This window comes from Lissotriton vulgaris, chromosome 4_1 (genome assembly GCF_964263255.1).
Source record: "Lissotriton vulgaris chromosome 4_1, aLisVul1.2, whole genome shotgun sequence".
Classification (NCBI taxonomy): Eukaryota; Metazoa; Chordata; class Amphibia; order Caudata; family Salamandridae; genus Lissotriton; species Lissotriton vulgaris.
In genome coordinates this window covers 1,791,438,385-1,791,459,875 of record NC_141691.1, presented here as the reverse complement: position 1 = coordinate 1,791,459,875, position 21,491 = coordinate 1,791,438,385, and positions in this window count along the sequence as shown.

The window sequence follows — 21,491 nt, the reverse complement described above, 5'->3', positions numbered from 1 at the left end:
CTTCTGCGGGAGGGCGTGTACCCTCCTCCGGTACGCCTACTGGGCGTGGTCATCGGTGTAGGTGTCTAGGACAACCCCTCCTGGGCGGGAAAAGGCGCGCCCCGGCTACGCCGCTTCGGGCATACCAGCCGAGACACGCCCCCCGCCCAAAATGGTTTCCCGGGAGGATCGGGGCACCCAACCATACGTTCGGGGGGACCGAGTGGTCGCCCCTTTCCAAGAGCATCATTCACGCAGCCTCCTTTGCTCACGGCTTCAACCTCGTGGTGGTGGAAGCTGCGCAGACCTGGCAGACACGTTCGCCTTTCTGGAACAAAACCACAGCCAGAGAAACGTGCCTCTTCTTCATACCCCTAGGCTACCCTTGCGTACGCCGAGCCAACCCACTACCCTGAACATTTGGGGGGGAGGAGGCACATACACGCTACCTTTCCATAATCTTCCCTACTGACTGTACTATCATGGTTGCGCCCACTGTCTACTTCACTCAATAGACCATTAGTGTATGTTGACATGTACATCTCTGTGCTCTGCATACTCAAGTCTGTCCGGCACATCCCCTCAACACTTTGCATTGTATACTTTTAAAATCGAGAATCACTTGTCACCTTAGCACATACTTTTCTCCCATCTCTCTCCGAATTCCGCATTGTGTGGCAGAGGTGCCATGCCATGTTTGCCTTGTGTACAAGCTGGCCACGGTTCATACAGTACGTAGTGTCATTGTGTCTGCTAGGTGTACATGTTGTTTGTCATGTTGTATGTGATTATATAAGGTACCGCGTTTATTCACGTGCAGTGGTTTCTTCCATTCGCATATAGTTGTCTTAAAGAGCATACAGAAGTTTTTCTCATAGGTGAAAAGTGTGACCACAATGGCAGTCATTCATTATTATCTAAGAATGTCCAACAACACGGCGCTTCTAAGTTTACAGCCCCCAATCTTGCGTGCTTTTTTAAAAGCATGCCAACTCCCACAATCAGCCCAACATTCACACAGCTTTCTAACGGCAGTTATCTGCTTCTCAATAACATGCACTCCTATGGAAAGTGAGCTGGCATACCGCATGTCCTTACTGTTTCAAAACCAGTAACTTTCTGTGGCGTTGTCTGTTCCCACCCACACAAACTAACTCCCAAACTTCAAATTGGCCTTCAATCCCTACTTTGAAAACAGATTCCATTAAACTTACCAAACTAAAGCACTTTTGTTCACAACAGAAGTGTCCCTCACTTCTACAAGAGAAATTTATCGACTGCAGATAACACGAACTTCAAGTAAAATACGCTCCCTTTTAAATACGAACTTCCAATTATACTTTGTGAATTGTTACACAATTTTCAACACATCTCACACTCAAGGTCTGGCACAATTTTTTCACACAGTCTCCTACGGCCTTCTAACACGCTTTCAAACGGTTTTTCTTTTAATACCAGACTTCATTCATTCGATAATCTCTGGAATAACAGCAACAGTGCCCATAATCTTGCTCTCTTTGCGGCCAACTTACTACTAATTCTGCTTGTAAAAAATGGCTATGCTGGCTGTGGTAACAACTATGTCCGAGAGAATACACCTCTACGCCAAGCTACATCAATACTGTAAAAAAATTGAAAAACTTTTCGGCTACTTGCCTCTATCTACTATCGGAGCCAGCTACAACATAACATTTCCTAACACATACGCCATATGCGTACAACCATCTTTTGGTTGCAAAACTTGCCCATTCAACTGGCAAATGGATCTATGCCTTGCCAACATCTCAACAATAGCTCCCGATATCCAGCAGGTAATGCAGTGTCTTGAAAACCATGAACGTGATTATTCGGGCAGAGGAGCAATGGCGAATGCAATGCAAAAAGGTATTGTGGCAGAATGGGATTTATGCGCAGCCGCAAAAGATCTCCTGCAATGTGCGACCTTTCACAACATCGCAGATTGCCTGCCAATTTAAATTGCCGCTCCAACATTCGAGGAACATTACTGTCCCTTCGAGGGTATGTATTGGATCGCTTCACTTTTCTCACACGATGGCAACAATAGCCTGTTGGAAATTACACATCTCAAGCCGCTGAAGAACTTCTGGACTGCAATCTCCAAGACTTGTGAGACACTCACGTTATTCTTGGATGGATTTGTTTCATTTTTTTAAAACTTTTTCCTTTAAATTTTTTATAATACACTTCAATTCTACTACTTTGATATAATAACTTTCTAAATATACTCAGACATTGGAACTCTGTCTTCTTTATTGCCCCTTACGTCTCCAGCCTTACCAGGGATGGGTGATGTATGGCCTATGTAAATAGGCTATTTACTTGCTAAATTAGCCTAAACCCGACACCCATTTAGAAACCACGTCTATTCTTTAGCATACGTCTCTCTGCCTGCCTGTTATCTATGAAGTAACCTGGCAATAAAAATGAAAAAAGACGACTTTGTTTAGGAACTGGTTAGCACAGTATGGTAATCGTATCCTACCTCTATTTTCGTTATACAATTCATGTCTAATAGCTACTGCTTATGTCACATAGAACTATAACATGTAATGTGGAATTCAATGATTCAGGAGCTTCGGTTTCAATACAGCAGAAGCGGTTGCAGTTTGTCTTAGCTCTCTACACAAGAAAGTTTTTTTAAACAGCTGAAGAAAATATTGTATGGTTAGACCAGAAAGGTACAGAATGTGATTCTCAGAAGCGCAATGTTTGTATTCCTCCTCAAAGTTCCCATGTGGGTAGAACTAGTACCAATTCTGACACACACCACATTGAATCTACTGTACAACAGATTGCTGACTGTTCCACTGTTGATAATTTTTTGTTACAAAAAAGCAGTACTACGGTACCTAAAAAGTTTAATGATTACATTTTGCAATTTCTTTTTTTTCTTTCTTTTCTTAAAGGACCCATGTGGTAATCATATCCTACCTTTTATTTTCCAAGAATTTAGAGTTATTCAAGTCTAATAGGTGTTGTTAATGTCACATGGCACTGTAACATATAATATGGAATTCACTGATGCTGGAGCTTACGTTTGAATACAGCAGAAGCGTTTGGAGATTGCCTCAGCTGGATGCCCTAGCTCTTGCACCAGTGGGTCCAATTACGGCACTTAAATAAAGAAACTTTCTATATAACTTTCAAACTCCATCCCTTTATTACACACAGTCACTTTCTTAGACACACCTCATTTCCCCATTTGTCTTCTGTGGCACTGGAAAATTCTGCATTATATTCTTCACTGTTATTTCTTTATTCCTGCTTGCTAAAACACTGCATTAGAGTCTTCAGACCAGTAGGGATGAGTAGTTCGCTTCCCACTCCCTGTATTGTATAAACGAATACTAACACTACTTACACAGGTATGCTACAGTAGCTAGTATCCTACAGCGCCCACAGCACATCACTTTACAGCAGTAAGCTCACAAATTAGAATCACAGGTCATCCCCGAGTCTTCAGAGCGGTACCAGTGAGTAGTTTGCTTCTCACTCCCACTATACTCTAAACGCATACTAAAACCACCTGCACAGCTATCCAACAGCAGCCACTATGCTATAGTGCCCACAGCACATCAGTTTATAGGACTCAGATCACAGTTTAGGCACACAGTTTCATCCCTGAGTTATCCGGTACCTCACCTCAGCACCATTTCACAGTGGGCAAAACAGCACTTTCACACCAGTAAGGGTAAATACTTCGCTTCGCCCAGTATGCTACAGTGCCCAGAGCACATCAGTTTACAGCACACAGCACTCAGCTCACAGTTTTGGCACATGCTTTCATCCCAAGTGTACTAGCACCTCACCTTAGCACCATCTGACATTGGGCAAAACAGCACTTTCAAACCGGTAGGGGTAAATACTTTGCTTTGTCCAGTATGCTACAGTGCCCACAGCACATCAGTTTACAGCACTCAGCTCACGGTTTAGACGCAAGCTTTCACCATGAGTTTTCCGGTACCTCACCTCAGCACCATCTCACAGTGGGCAAAACAGCCCTTTCACACCAGTAAGGGTAAACACTTCGCTTTGGCCAGTATGCTACAGCGCCCAGAGCACATCAGTTTACAGCACACAGCTCTCAGCTCACAGTTCAGGCACATGCTTTCATCCCGAGTGTACCACCACCTCACCTTAGCACCATCTGACATTGGGCAAAACAGCACTGTCACACCGATAGGGGTAAATACTTTGCTTTGTCCAGTATGCTAGAGTGCCCACAGCACATCAGTTTACAGCACTAAGCTCACACTTTAGGCACACGTTTTCATCCCCGAGTGTACCGGCACCTCACCTCAGCACCATCTCACAGTGGGCAAAACAGCACTTTCACACCAGTAAGGCTAAATACTTTGCTTCACACTCCCTCTATAGCACACCCTAACCACCCTACAGAGCTCACAGCGCTCCTACCCTATGCTTTCCTATGCTTTTTGCCCTTTTTCCCCCTTACTCACTTCAACTGATTACAAAATGGCAGCCAATACTTCCTAGTTGCAGCCGCTCGCACCGCTCGCAGCCATTAAGCAGTAAACTCGTGCTCGTAATGCCTCAGCCAACCAGATGGCAGAATTCCCAAATATCGATATCCATAAATTTTGATATTTCTCAAAAACTACTGAACGGATTCAGACCAAATAAACAAAAGCATGCTTTCTAGACCAAGACCCTTCTGCCTGCCGAATTTGGGGTAATTCAGTTGACCCGTTACACCTGTAGCCTTGTCTAAAGTTTTCTTTGGAAATTAACATGGAGAAAACAGGGTTTGCGACCACCCTTTTATCTCAGCCCCCCTTTGACCAATCACCCCCACACTTTCAACATAGGAGCTGATATGAACAAAGAATTTCTTTGAAAATTTCATGAAGAATCATCAAATGGCGCCAAAGTTATAAGCAAAACAAAAAATGTTATTCCTATGGAAACTTGGTCCTAACTATAACTACCTACTGGCGACCGCCAGTAGGTAAAATGTATATGGATGGTATACATGTATAAGGAAGATAATATATCAATATATAAGTTGTGTATAATGAACTCAGACTTTCAAGTGTTGCAGTACATTAAGCTAATTTATTTGTGTTTTTTAAAATTGTATTTATTTGTTTATTTTATTAAATACTGAAGCAATTGTAGAAATGTAGTTATGTTGAAATGTATATATTGCGATAGATATATAAATGAACCATAAGCATATATATAATCAAATAACTGATGTGAACTATGCAGGGTAGAATATATATATATTATATATATATATATATATATATATATATATATATATATATATATATATATATATATATATATATATATATATATATATATATATATACATATAGATATATATATATATATATATATATATATATATATATATATATATATATATATATATATATATATATATATATATATATATATATATATATATATATATATATATATATATATATATATATATATATTACCTACTGGCGGTCGCCAGTAGGTATATATAGTTAGGATTTTTTCCCTATGGGATTTCTGAAAATTCTATGCCTAATAACTTTTGCGTTCGTGGACGGAATTGGCTGAAATTTTCAGGAAAATGGCACATTTTGTTTCTGAGCAGACCTTGAAAATTTGGGGGGGTTTTGTGGAGGGGGGGCCGAGAAAAAAGGGGGGTCCCAAAACGCCTTTTTCCCATGTTAATTTCCATAGGGCGGTTGGACTCACTTTTAGCCCGAACGGCTGAATGGATTTTCACGAAACTTGGCAAAATTGTAGGGACTGTTAGCCCGATGTGCCTTTGCTAGGTCTCAATATATGTGCTTCAGTGGATTTTGAGAAATTAACGTTTAAATCAAGATATATATCTGTAACAGCGCTCCGGGCAGCTATCCGGTTAGCGAACCTTTCGCGTAACGGAACTTTGCGATGAGAAGCTGATTGGCCCTCCGGTGTCTGTCAACATTCTAAACAGTCCGGAGCGGCCGCCATCTTGTCTCTCGGTAGGATCGAGAGACAAGAGGAGGCCAAAACAAAGGGGGAAATTACCATAAGGGGGCATAGTAGATCCTCGTTGACCCCCTAGGTTTTATGTGGAGGTTTTAAAAGGGCCTAGGAGGGTCCAAAAAAAAAAATTTTTTTTTGCGTGGTAAGCGCCAAGTTCGCGAACCGGATAGCTTTCTGGGCAGCGAACTTTATGGATAAAAGAATGAAAGACTTTTCTAATACTGTATGTTAATTGTTTGTTGTTTTTCTTGTTTTTTTTTGTTTTCTTTATTTATTTATTTTTTTTATTATGATTGTGTTTCATACTTTATTAAATTTTCTAACATTTCATTGTCAGAAATGTCATAATTTATTATAGGGTGTAATTGTTTTTCATTTTGAAGCAAGTTGTCTACTGCTTCAACACATTGTAGAAGTTCGTGGTCTCTACTGTCATCCATAAAGTCATCAAGTTTGTCTTGGCTGCTCTCCTTCAGTTCAATCGAAAATGAAACTTGCTGCTCGCCTTCCATTTTGCCTGAAATTTGGATTAAAAAAATATATATTAGTAGAGATAGGGCACTGTTGGGATTAATTTTAGATAGGCAGTTTTTATCAGTGAATTTATCTTTTGGCAGTGTATAGTATGAGAGTGGAAATAGGACTAAAAAAAAGTGTATGTGATTTAACCAAGACACTACTACTACAGAGGGATAGTGTATATGTAGCAGAAAAAGTCTACTATATTAAGTCATAGTGCACAATATATTAAATTATAACTTACCTTCACAAAGAAGTTGAAGTTTTTTGAAGCTTTTGAAATAGGAGGTACAACAAGAAGTAGTAGTCAAAATGGCTGTGTTTCCTTCTCTCCCTTTATATATATACAGGTATATAACCAATCAAATGTCAGGTAATAAAAGTAGAAAATGAAAGTAACATTTTCATTGGTTGTCAATTCCAACAATTCAGATGTGTTTTGTGAAGTAATTTACCTCACGGTACTTGGAGAGGTCTACAGGCTAAATGGCTAAATGGAATTTCAATGAAATTTGTGAGAATGGAAGGGATTGTTATGTAGTATGAGCTAATCTATATTTGGTGAGAGTGTTTCTAGTCGTTATTCTGTAAATTACTTTCCCGCCTTTTTTTAGGACCGCTTTCCGGGAAGCTGCCCGGTTAGCGAACCTTAAGCGTCACGGGAGTCCACCATTTTGTGTTTCGTTCGCATTAAGATACAAGATGGAGGGCAAATAATGTTTAGAATGGGTAGAAGGGGTCATGGTAGACTTATCTTGACCCCCTAGGTTTTCTGAGCGTGGCTGAGGAGGCTTATATGTGCGGAAAAAAATTTTTTTTTAAAAAAATTCCGCGAGGTTAGCTTTCGGTTAGCGAACCGGGTAGCGCTCCGGGGAGCGAATTTTGTGGAAAATTAGTGAAAAAAGTTAGAGAAAAATAATAATTGTGAGTGATCAGATGTAGGGTAGCTCTGAGAAGAGCTTTTGGGTTTATGGTACATTTAGGTACTTATAAGTAGGTACCAATGCAGAGTCTTAAATTCAGAATGAAAATTCTGTTGCCCTCATCTGAGAAGTGAACTCCATCTCCTCTGTAGATATCTTGCATGTAGTAACGCAAGTTATTGTTGTACAGAGAGCCCATTCCATGGTCTCTCATGTAAGCTGAAACAGATTTGTTTACATGCTTCCTCGCTTTCTCAATTTGTGGACAAAATTGGTTGGACCACCTCCATTTCTGTCTTTGGCATATATTGGAATATACCAAGGCAGTTTGAGGAAAAAGTGCCATTAATTGCTCCAAGGTGTCCTTTAAAAGCATTTCCAGACCTACCCCTGTCAAAGTGCCCAAATCATTACCTCCACAGTGCACTATTAACAGGTCAGGTTTTGGCAAATGCATAAAGGTTTTCACCAATGGTATCAATTGGTGACATTTTAATCCTCTTTGGCCCAACCACTTAATTTCCACATCTTGTAAATTGAGGTTGTGTAAATTTCTGCTCTCAGCATACCTTTGAGCCCAGTGGATGTAACTATGTCCAACAATCCAGACGTTAAACATGGTGGAAGAAGGTTGTTCTGCAGTCAGATGAAGTGTGGTAATGAAAGGGCAGTTGAAACAGTAGGAGTTTCTAAAGAAAAAAAACTGTTGTGGATTTACAATGCTAATGATTCATTAGCAGTGATTGGTGCATTTCCATTTCTGAAAACAGAAAGTTAGGGTGCATGGATGTGTTCTTTGAAAGATGTAATTTGAATGGTCAAGGAAGAAACATTTAATGAAAGATTGCACTGGATACGCAGGTGCACTGAGAGTTCAGAGTTCAATTGAAACATTGTTGTGTGAATTTGCAAACATGAGAGGTCTTCCAGGAGGTGGTTGCTATGGAAACAAGGCAGACAGGGCAGAGGGGGGAAGGGTTTTGATTTGAAAAAAGTGAGGGAAGAGGTATGATTGGCTAATATGAGAGATATGTGAAAAGAATATCTGTATTTCTGTGCTTTCAATAGCTGCAGCCTTTGGAGTGCATCCTTTTTCTTCTGCTGAAGACAATTTGGTGTATTTCTGAGACTGTTTTCAAAACTCAAAAAATATTTGCTAAGGTGAGAAAAGATTTATTTAATTTAGATAGAGAATAGTATGATTTAAGGAGAAAATGATGAAGAAAGCTGTGTTTTTAAAATGTGGTTTTGTCTCTAGTGATATACTAATAGAATTAGTTTCAAAGAGAAATTATAATTGCATATTTGGTGTAACATTCTGGCATGCAGTTACACAAGATATTGTAATACATGGAGGCCATTTCATGGTCTGTTATGTAAGCTGAAACAGATATGTTGCTTTTAAAAACGATTTAAGAAATCAATTACATTTCTAGATATGTACTGCTAGAGCTTCATAGGTTGTTTTGGGCCATATTTATAAGGTATTTGAGTGTCTAAGATGTTGTGTTCGCCTTTTAAAATGTAAAGTGTTCCTCATGGGACAAGTGTCTTGTAAATACGCTCCCACTTGTGCTTGGCAAATTTAGATTTTGATTATGGGAGTTACCTAGCCATGTTAATAGTGTCCCAAAAATGGTGCTAGGGCATTCCAGAAAACACTTTCATGTGTCTCAAGGACATTTTTAGTCATTTCTTCATGAATGCAGGTATACAATTGATTTATATGCTGTGTTTAAAAACGAATTTTGAAATGAATTAAATTTCAGGATATGTACTGTTAGAGCTTCATAGGTTGTTTGGGGTCATATTTAGAAGGCATTTTAGTGTCTTTGAAGTTATTTTTCCCTTTTTAAATGGAAAGCGTTCCTCATGGGGCCCTGAGCAGTTCTTAGCCATGTTATTTAATAGGAAGTGGATAACATGGCTAAGAGCATTTGCTGGGAAATGCATGAATATCGCTGATTTTTCTGCTATATTCATGCATTGTGGCCGTTTTTTTTCACATTGTTCATAGGTTGTTTGGGTTCATATTTAGAAGGCATTTTAGTGTCTTTGATGTTATTTTTCCCTTTTTAAATGGAAAGCGTTCCTCATGGGGCCCTGAGCAGTTCTTAGCCATGTTATTTAATAGGAAGTGGATCACATGGCTAAGAGCATTTGCTGGAAAATGCATGAATATCGCTGATTTTTCTGCTATATTCATGCATTGTGGCCGTTTTTTTCACATTGCTTCATAGGTTGTTTGGGTTCATATTTAGAAGGTATTTTAGTGTCTTTGATGTTATTTTTCCCTTTTTAAATGGAAAGCGTTCCTCATGGGGCCCTGAGCAGTTCTTAGCCATGTTATTTAATTGGAAGTGGATAACATGGCTAAGAGCATTTGCTGGAAAATGCATGAATATCGCTGATTTTTCTGCTATATTCATGCATTGCGGCAGTTTTTTTTCACATTGCTTCATAGGTTGTTTGGGTTCATATTTAGAAGGCATTTTAGTGTCTTTGATGTTATTTTTCCCTTTTTAAATGGAAAGCGTTCCTCATGGTGCCCTGAGCAGTTCTTAGCCATGTTATTTAATAGGAAGTGGATAACATGGCTAAGAGCATTTGTTGGAAAATGCATGAATATCGCTGATTTTTCTGCGTTATTCATGCATTGCAGGCCTTTTTTTATCACATTTGCAAGCATTTCTTAGCCATGTTATCCAATGGGAGGTGGATAACATGGCTAAGAGCATTTGCTTCAAAGGTTGTTTGGGGTTATATACCATTTTTGGGAAATTATTAACATGCCTATCTAACTCCCATAATCAAAATCTAAATTTGCCAACCGCAGGTGGGAGCGTATTTACAATAAATTTGCACCATGAAGAATGTAAAATAGCATACTAGATACTCAAATAACTTATAAATATGATCCAAAACATCTTATGAAGCACTAGTAGTGCATATTTCCAGAAATGTATTGGTTTTCATTTAATGATTTACTTCATTGGTAGGCCTTCACATGTTTTTTTACCTTGGTTTTTTTTCAGTGAAAATCTTATCTGCAACCATGTGTTGGCCTCACCTCAAATAAACAAAACAGGTGATGGACTGAATGTGGATCAATGACACACATTCACCCCAGTCCAAAGATCTGGGCCTAAACAAACCTTTAGATAGGCTACATCTTATCGTCATCCTGAATTAATGATTTAAAATATTAGGGAGTGATTTATGAGTGTTGTATGCCTGTTTTGTACCATTGAGTGTCATTTTTGTGATGCAGTGCTGGTGGAAAATATTTGCTATGTTAAATAATTAGTACAGCATTAAGTTTTAGATGACTGTTATTTATTTACTGTTTGGTAATAGTGGTTAATAACATTTTATATTATATTTTTTCACAGATTCAACTGCAGATTCTTTCATAGTTTGGAAAATGCCTTCCAGAAGTCGAATACGAAAGGCTAGAAAACGTCAAAGACAGCAGGATGATGTTTTATTGCAGCAGTCCTCTTCCCCAAATACTTGTCAAAACACCAAGAAAGGTCCGGGTAAGAGCACGAAATCATTCTTAAGAAATATTTGTAGTAAAAAAAATTTTGCTCAAAAAAATGTGTCTCTTAACAAAAAGAGAAGTAATTTAAATGGAAAGGAGAGACCCATCACAAATGTTACTGGTAGAGGAAGAGATAACTCTGTGCATGATAGTAGAAGGAAACAACAGTTTAGGGACATTCGACAACGAATGTTCCGTAATAGGATATTAGTTAATTTATTGAAAAATATTAAAAAGAAAGGCCAACAGAAAGCGGCATTTTATAGGAAGAAGAAAAATGTAGAGAAAATTATTGATCATGCTTTTGAAATCAAGCGAAAGTTGTTTATTTTGGTAATCAATAGAATTAGGAAACTAAGCAAGGTAATTTCTGATTTCAAAACAAAAAGTAGATGGAAGAGAGTAGTAAATCGTACTAACTTTTGTGAAGTTTTTTCTGGAGAATGGATGCATAGTTCAAGTTCTGAGGCATTTTTTAATGAGGAGACTTATTTTCAGGATAATGATTTGGTGCATGCAGTTGACATCAGTGGTCGAGCTTATGAAGTGAAGGATGGTTGTCCAGTTGAAAAAGAACTACTTGTGACAACAGAGACAGAAGAGGCGCTAAGTGATGAGGTTTTAGGAAGACGTCCTAAGGGTCCTGTGTACATTTGGAAGTGTAGTTCTATTTGCAGTGTGCGACAGGTTTCCATCAATTTGCTATGTGATTTTATACGGACATTTAATAAGAAAAGTTTGAAGCAGAAAATGAAGTTGTTGCAAGATTTAGATCCTTGCAGAGTGAGACAAATGACAGGTTTGCGTGGTCATTCACTGGCTTGTCTTTCCAGGAGAGTATGCCAGAGTGTTTTTCATCATTTCAGGATGCTAGCAGTGCATCATAATAAAGTGAGAAAATTAGTGAGAATGTTGTATTATGCTAAGAGTCCAGCAATTATGCTTAAACAGTTATGTGCTGCTCTTTTGCATGGTTCTGAAATAGATGTGAAGAATCTTTGTGAAGAAATTGAGTTTTGTTACTTTGGTAGTAAAGATGAGAATGTTCAAATTGACCCTGAAGTAGAGGGTAATGTGGAAGATAATGTACAGGTTTCCAGTACAGATAATTTTCAGAAGGAAATTGCCACGTTTCAGATGAAATCAAGTGAGAGGCCTAATTTCACTTGTGTATGTTGTCGACGCACTTATTATAAGAATCAGACTAAGGTAGTGGATTTATATGCAAAAAGTGAAAGGGAAAATAATAGTGAATGGAAGGATTTAGCCACATACTTGATGGTAGAAAATTATTTTGATTTGGGATCGGATCAACGTGTGTGTACTTATTGTTGTAATAAATTAAACCAAAACCAGATGCCTGCTAGGGCAGTTCATAATAATCTGGAATTGGTTGAGATTCCTTCTGAATTGAAGGATTTAAATACTTATGAATCTATTTTGATTCAAAGTATCCATCCCTTTCAGGCTATTGTAAGAATGGAGCCAAAGACAGGGAAATTGCCTCCAGCAGATTTACAGAGAGGATTAAAGGGAAGAGTTGTTTATTTGCCTCTAGATTTGAACAAAAACATTAACACAATTGGAATAGAAAAAGTGGAAGAGGAACCTCTGGTTATCTTGGTTAATGGGGTTCCGACAAAGAATAAGAAAATATGGCAAGATTTAGTGGATGTTAGGAAAGTCAAAAAGGCAACAGTGTATTTGAAGAAAAATAATAAGTACTATAAGAATGTATATGTTGCAGAAGAGGAAGTAAGTGATGAAGAGGATAGCGATTTGTGTGCTGGCCAAATTGAGAAAGTAGAGGCCTCTAAAAGTGAAGAAATATATGAACATTATAGTGTTCATCCTTTGCATTCCAAGGAAGTGATGGGGAATGCTATTGAGTTGTTTCAAATGAAACAAGCCAAAGGGAGTCCCATTAGTGTTTGGGAGGAAAGTTTGGAAGCTCGGTGTTTCCCACAGCTATTTCCCACAGGTCAAGGAGGAAGATATGATGAGCGACCTCGTGAAATTCCTGCGTCTGAATACCGGACTTTACGATTGTATGCAGAAGATCCTAGGTTTCGGCAATGCATTCCCTATTTGTTTCATCTCCTGTTTGAAAGCGATCTGTCTGGACTGTCATATGCAGTGAACCACATCTTAAAAAGTGGTATACAGATGCGAAACATCTCGGCAAGTGACTTTATGCATAAAGTCAATGTCCAAGACAGTATTTTGGATTCTCACTTAATTAATCTCATGGCGTGTCAGCGTGGTACTAATGAGTACTGGTACCGTCGTCATGGTGACTTAAAATGTATGCTGAGGAACTTAGGAACTCCGACATGGTTCCTCACTCTGAGCTGTGCCGAGTATGGCTGGGATGACTTACTTGAATTTCTACGAGAGGCAAATGGAAATATTGAAAACATTGAATTCAAGACACCTGGAGAACTGTGTTCTTTGGATCCTGTGAATGTATGCAGGTACTTCAATCATAGATTTGAAGCTATGATGTCTTTCATCACAAATAAAAAGAATCCACCTCTTGGAGAGGTGTTGGATTTCTTCTGGAGAAAGGAGTACCAAGCAAGAGGTGCCCCTCATATACATATGTTGCTGTGGATCAAGGATGCACCTAAATTTGGAACAGATCCGGATGACTTAGTGATGAATTTCATCGAACAGTATTCTACGTGTGCTGTTCCAAACGCAACGGAGAAGAAAAGTCTAAGAGAACAAGTTCTACGTTTCCAAAGCCATCGTTGTGGAAAGTACTGTCGTCGTAAATTCAGAAACAAGGACAAGTTCTACACCAAATGTCGTTTCAACTTTCCACGACCGGTGATTTCTAAAGGAAGAGTGAACAGTTTGATGTCTTCGCTGCGACATAATGTGACGAGGAAATCACCCAAGAATACATACAATTTGAAAAGGAACGAAGAGTCCAAGTACATCAATGACTACAACCCAGTGATTTTGTCCATGTGGAATGCCAACATGGATATACAGTTTGTGGCTGACAACTGTATGGCTGTGGCTCGGTATGTGACATCTTACATCACCAAAAAAGAAAAGACCGAACTGAAGGATATGTGGGAGGACATTTCCCATGAAAAGAGCCTCAGCAAGAAGTTGTACAGTTTCAGTCTGAAGATGTTGTCGCATCGAGAAATCGGAGCTTACGAATGTTCTGATCGATTGTCTTCAGCAAGTCTCTATGCCAAATCCAGGAGTCTCGTTTGGGCGAGTCTTGGTCTTGCTGCAACGCGAAATCGAGTTCTAAAACCTGTTCGGGAAATTGAGTATTTGGCAGAAAAGGAACCAAACAGTACCGACATTTTGAAGACCAACATGTTGGATACATATTATCCAAATCGAAGCAGTCACCTTGAGAATATTTGTCTATATGAGGTTCTCCAAAATTATATATTCAAGAGGAACATCAAAGAAGATATTGAGAAAGGAGTGTATGCTGTAATTGGAAGTGAGGGATGCCTGGTCAAGCAAAGAAAATGCCAATTAGTAAACCATCGAAAATTAAGTGGCGAATCTCCAGAAAAAAAGGAGTTTTTCTATTTAGCACTTTTGCAACTTTTCAAGCCTTGGCGTGCAGAAGAGGAACTGCTTGGAGATTTCCTCTGTTACGAAGACTCTTTCAATGCAGCCAAGGAGTCCATAGAATGTCCTGCTTTTTCTAAATATCAAGAAATGCTAACTTTGGAAATTGAGCAGGAAGCAACGATTGCAGCCGAGATTGCCAGAGACAGTTCTCAGGACAGTCAGAGTTCTGTTTCATTGAGTCAAGATCCACTTGGAGGACCTATTATCGAAAATGAAGCTGCCACTGCTATGAATGAAGTAGAAAGAGCCATGGCACATGCTCAGGAGGATTCAGTTAACTTACAAGACTTGGAAAAACAACTCAACGTTGAGCAGAGGAAAATATATGATGAAGTTACCAAGGAAATTGAGCACGGATTAAGTCATGAGAAGAAAGAGTGCTCGTGTACGTCGTTGAAGCCTGTCCGACTGTACGTGAGTGGAGAAGCGGGAACTGGAAAAAGTTTCCTCATTAAAGCAATCTCTTGTTATTTGCAGGAAAGGACTGAGTCATCGCTGTCTTGTGTTGTCACCGCTCCTACTGGACTGGCAGCACATAATATTAAAGGTATTACTTTGCATCGTCTATTGATGCTGCCGGTGGAGCATGACAACAAATTACAATACAACAAGTTATCTGGAGATGCTTGCTGTGAAGTTTCAAGAGTTTTGAGGAAAATGAAACTACTTATCATTGACGAAGTAAGCATGGTTTCCAATGTCATGCTTGCCTTTGTGCATTTGAGAATGCAAGAAGTACTTAAAACTGAATATGATGTCTTATTTGGTGGGAAACACATTATTGTTTTCGGAGATCTTCTACAGCTGACACCAGTAAAAGGTCAACCTGTGTTCAAAATACTCACGCATGAAGATACCAGGAAGTGCCTAGGGAGCATTGGCAACGTCAATATATGGTTAAACTTCAATTATGCAGAACTGCATCAAAATATGCGTCAGGCAAAGGATGAAGATTACAAGAATATTCTACAAGATATTAGAATTGGAAAAGTGACCGAGCATGGGAAAGAAGCTTTAAATGCACGGTTACTGTCAAATTTGTATCCCAAACAAGATATTGTGCCTGAGAATATTTTTCAGAAAATTACTGAGAAGAAATCCGGGATATGTCTCATGCCAACTCTTGCAGAATGTGCCATCTTCAACAACAAAATGTTGAATTTAGAAAAGCAAGAGATTGTGAAACTTGAAGCTATCGACAAATTAGAGCATATGGGATCAACAATTATTTTGTCAGACAATTTGAAATCAAAATTGGATTCATTAGAGAAGACTATATCTAAAACAGCGGGTTTTGAAAAGACTTTGAATGTGTGTTTAAATTGCCGAATTATTTTGAGAAGGAATTTACATGTAGAAAGAGGTCTGGTAAATGGATCAATGGGTAATGTTGTTGATTTTGAGAAATACAGAAATAGAGATGGAATAGAATTTTTAAAAATTAAATTTGATGGCATTGAGGAAGTACAGCAAATTGGTCGTTGTTCTGCTAGGTTTTTGCTTGTTAAAGATTTATATGTTCGCCGTAAACAGTTTCCTGTTTGCTTGGCATATGCGGTGACAATCCATAAATCGCAAGGTTTAAGTGTAGACTGTGCATTGGTGAATATTGGCAGTTCTGTGTTCAAGGAGGGTATGGCATATGTGGCATTGTCACGAGTTAGAACTTTATCGGGATTGTACTTGATTGACTGTGATGTCACAAACATTTGTGCGGATCTAGATTGTGTTAAGGAATACAATAGGTTAAGAAGAGAGTATGCGCCACATTTGCCTCAATATCCTTTGTTTGAGAAACGTGTGGTAGGCCGCAAACGTAGAAATAGCAGTAATAGTAGGGAGGTTGTTGCAAAAAGACTAAAAGTCAATGAACCGAAAATTGTTAGCAGAAAGAAAGTGGATTCTGTTGAAGATGTTGTCGGTTTTCAATTTGAAAACAGTTCTGGTGTCAACTGCTATGCAAATGTAGTGGTTAATGTTCTCTTTTCACTAGAGAGTTTAAAAGAACAGATTCTGTTGAATTCTGAACAAATTTTATGCTGTTTGTTGAATTCTGTTTTCGAGAAATGTAGCAGTGATCGAACAAAAGTAGAAAGTGTGTCTGAAGTTCGTTATCTGTTAGATGAATGTTCAGGTCAAACAGACTTCTCTGAAAATAATCAGCAAGATTGTCAGGAGTTTTTAATGTATATGCTTGATATATTGCAAGTTGAGGGTGTAGATGTAGATCACCTGTTTGGGCTTTCTTATCAATGGCAGCATGACTGCGAGAACTGTATGGTATCAAGTACTACTAGTGTAGACTCAGAAAGATTTATATATTTAACTTTGCCAGACAGTAAATCAGTCTCCTTTAATAAGCTAGTAAATGCAGCGGATCACAACATGGAGTGTAGCCAATGTAAATGTGATATGATGTCAACATTATTTATACGTAGATATGGCCAGTATGTCATTTTAATGATGCAACGATGTAGGCCTGATGGAACAAAATTGTCAACTTTAATAAAAAATTTTGTGGCTTCTCAGCTGTCAATATCAGGGAGGACTTTTGTTACTGTAGCAATTATCTATCACGATGGTCCATCAACAACATCAGGACATTATACAGCTTACTTAAAGTCTGGAAACGGCTGGTCATTCTGTAATGATTCTGTTGTAACGTTCAAAAAAAAATTGCCGTTTGACCTTAAAAATTCTTACCTGGTGTTTTTAAAACCAAAATTTTAAGTAGAGGGAATGTAAGTCTGCAATGCTGTCTCGATTAAAAATTCAACTATATAAACCTAATGCAAGTAAGTCTGCTTCATAGTAAGCAGTATCAGTGTCATAGGAAAAGGAGAACATGACTGACAAAGAAGAGTAAGATATTAGTAGTCCAGGATTGTGAAAATAATCTCAAATATTTTATTTTTGAAAGTTGCGAAAATAGAAAATGTCGGGATTTGATTGGAAGAATTACAAGATTTGCGAATCGCGGCAACATGATTTGGCCTAGTGGAAACATGTGATATAATGAGAGAAGTTTTTTTTCTATGTAACATATTTCACGTATCGATGGAGGTTTTCTTTCAGAAAGTGGCGGGCTGAAAATATTTAAAGCACAACAGAGTGGATGCTGTTTATAGGAGATCCTTCGACGTCATTGAAAGTAAGTTAATTTTAAGAAGTTTTGAAATCAGATTTCTTAGGTTGTATGGGTTTTTTAAACACAGTCATTTTGATTGTGTTTTTTTTTCCCCGCTGTTACATGATGAATACCTTCAAGTCACTGATTTAAGTGAAATTTGATACATTCTGAGAACAGCAAAAATAAACCATTTAACATGTATAATTAATGTTATGCTTTTTGTCCTTATGATATACATTTAGAAATGTGTGGTACATATGGGTAAGGTGAGTTCTGTAAATATCAATTTTAATGCTTAGAGTGCTGTACTTCTGGGTAGTGTTTTTTTTTTATAAAAAAAAGAGGCCTCACCTCAAAGAAAGCTCTTGAAAGCACACATCTTATTTGCATCCTAAAACAATCATTTACAATGTTAGACACAATTTTATTATGACTTTACATCTTTTTTGCGCTGCTATTGCATCACTATTGTGAGACATTAGCAGTGCAAGAAAAACATCATGTTTCAAAATAGGCCTCAGTTCAGCAATATCAAGATACAGTTTCTTTCGAATATATATCTTTAGGATTGTGTAGGGAACGTAGAGAAGCAGAGACTTCTGTAAATGTCAAAGTTGTTGAAAAACTGTTTGTTTTTGAACCTTTTCCCTTGTCTTTTCTAATTTTTAAATACATGTTTTAATATTTTTTGAAATGTTTGTTCTTTGTTTTACAGATTGAAAGTATGAAAAAATATTTAAAAAAGGTAACAAGAATTATAAGGTAAATGTTTTCCACTCTTTTTACCCGCAATGCACTGCTGATGATGTCATTGACAGTATCTCTCATTTACTCTCTCTAGCTGTCTTTCTTTTTACATTATTCTCTGTTTACTTCCCTTATACTAACTCTTCTTTTTTTTTAAAAAAATATTTTTTTTAGTTCGCTTAAAGTTCGCGAACCGGTCAGCGAACTTGAAGCGAACCAAAAGAAATAGAGCTTGCCAGAGTGATAAACATTCTAGCAATTTTGTTTGAAAGGGGAGGTAGTTCTGAAAAGAACTGTTTTTTTTTGTTTTTGTTGTTTTATGTTTTTTTTGTAATTTTTTGAACATTTTTTGATTTTTTTGTATTTTTAGAACTGTTTTATGTTTTTTTTGTGTTTTTTAAGGAGGGGAGACAACAAAAAACAGGCTTTCAAAACGGCTCAACTGGAGCAAAAAAAAAGAAAATTACTTTTTGGGTGCATTAGGGCACTTATGATTTTCATATGCAATGTTCATGAGGTTGACACTCATGTTGCCATATGACAGCATAGCACCACAGTAAATACAAGACACCTTCATGTGCTGGAAGTTACGTTGGATGTTTGGCACAGTCTCTTGTGCCTCTCTTCCCGTCAAAGACAATGTGGATGTAGATCTTGCCACAGGAGTTGCCGTCGGATTGTCTTCAAGATCCCTCAACTCAGCCCGGCTGTAGTTCAAGGGATGCCACCTGCTCATGTGACGGTGCATTGTATAGTTCCCCATACTGTACTTCTTTTCTGTGCCTCTCGACAATCTGTGGTCACAGATGAGGCAGGTGGCATATTTTGCATTCACTTTCTTGGTTCCAGGAGGGATGGTGAAAAACTGCCAGATGAAACTGGTTTTTCGTTTAGAAACCCGGGGCAACTCATCAACAAATTGTTGTCCCTCTCTCTCCTCTTCTTCTTCTTCCTCATCTTCCTCCTCTCTGTTAGTCATAATTTGACTGGGTGGTCCTCTCTTCTTATGGGGAGGTGGAGGTGGTGGTGGGGGTGCACCAGCTGCAGCAACAATGGAAGCCATTGTGGATCTTCAGATAAATGGTCTTTCTCTCACCAAGATGAAAGTCAGAGTGAGGAAATAAGGAGGGGTTTACTTGATTTGGGGAAAACAAAAGTTCTGAGCCAATGAAAAGTGTTATTTTTAGGTCACATGACCTAGTCATACATCATTTGGAAACCAAAAGTGAAATGAACCAATGAGAAGTTTGATAAACAAGTCACATGACCTGTTCCGCTTACGTTACGCGGCGCGCGCCGCGTCCCAGATCGCTTCCGGTTCGCGGTCCGGAGCACTTCCGGGAGCGCTAACGCGGCGCGTCATTAGACGCATTACGCGATAACGTGATACGTCGCGCTTCCGCGGCGCGTCACTGTTCCGCTAACGTAACGTTGACCGGTTCGCGGACTAGATCGCGGCATCAAGATGAGCTAACGGAAAGCTTCCCGGTTCGCGAACTAGAAGCGAAGAAAAAAAATATTAAAAAAAAAATTATCAATAAACATCTAAATATATTTTGGGATTTAAAGAATAATACATTTTACAGCTACAGATGTTAGCTTTTAAAAAACCAATGAAATTCACTGAAAAAACCATAGGTTATAGACCATATATAGTTAGAAATTTGCATTTAAAAAACCATTGAAATTCAATGAAAAAACCATAGGTTATAGACCATATATAGTTAGGAATTCGCATTTACAAAACCTTATTTTACTCGCATAAAACCATTGAAATTCCATATATAGTTAGTTGCGCTAACTATATATCGCGCACCCGCAATCCACTGCTGATGATGTCACATATTACATCATTCATGACATGGTCAGTGACATCACTGATGACATCACTGATGACATCTCAAATGACATCACTGATGACAACATCCAGTGACTGTATGTTTCTGTGAAGTTAAAATATGTCTTACATATTGAAGAATGAGTGGATGTATAAGTGTCTGGATGAAGGATTTAGTAGGTGCATGACTGACTGTATGAGTGAGTGATTAAATGTGTCTCACTGAGTGCATGGGTTAGTGACTAAACTGTCTTAATTTGTGCATCATTATGTCTGTTGTTCTGTAAACTGTTGCATGTGTTGATAAGTAGCTATATGAGTAACTATATGGGTTATTGATTGGTTACCTTAGTATTTGTATGGGAGACTGAGTGTGTGTGTGGGTGGCTGGGAGGTGTATGACTCTGTGCATAGATGTGTGAGCAGTTGATTCACTAGAGGTATGGTTTCAAAAGTGCATGTGGTAACAGCTGTATGGGCGGTTGACTGTGTGCATGAGTGTATTGGTGAGTGAATGGATATCTCAGTGCTACATGTCAAAGTAAGTACATATGTAAAACACAGTACATGTGAGAGTTGACATATATAAATAACTGTGCATAAGAGCCAGTGAATGTGTGAGTGGCTGTATGGATCATTGTGAACTTGTATCAGGGATTGTATAAGAGAGTAAATATGTGTTAGTATATGTTTGAATAAGTAAAGTTTGTATAACTGTATAGTTGAGGAAATGGAGGTGTGATTGATTCTTTGCATGACTGACTAGGTGTGTGAGTAACTCCATGGATGAGTGACAGTCTGTGAGTGTCTGTTTACACTGATTGTATCTAAGGTTATATTAGAGTCTGAAGAGGTTCATCGTATTATCACATGAATGATATCATCAGTGATGTGATCAGTAATGTCAAATGAGATGTCATCAGTGATGTCATCAGTGATGTCATTTGAGATGTCATCAGTGATGTCATCAGTGATGTCACTGACCATGTCATGAATGATGTAATATGTGACATCATCAGCAGTGGATTGCGGGTGCGCGATATATAGTTAGCGCAACTAACTATATATGGAATTTCAATGGTTTTATGCGAGTAAAATAAGGTTTTGTAAATGCGAATTCCTAACTATATATGGTCTATAACCTATGGTTTTTTCATTGAATATATATATATATATATA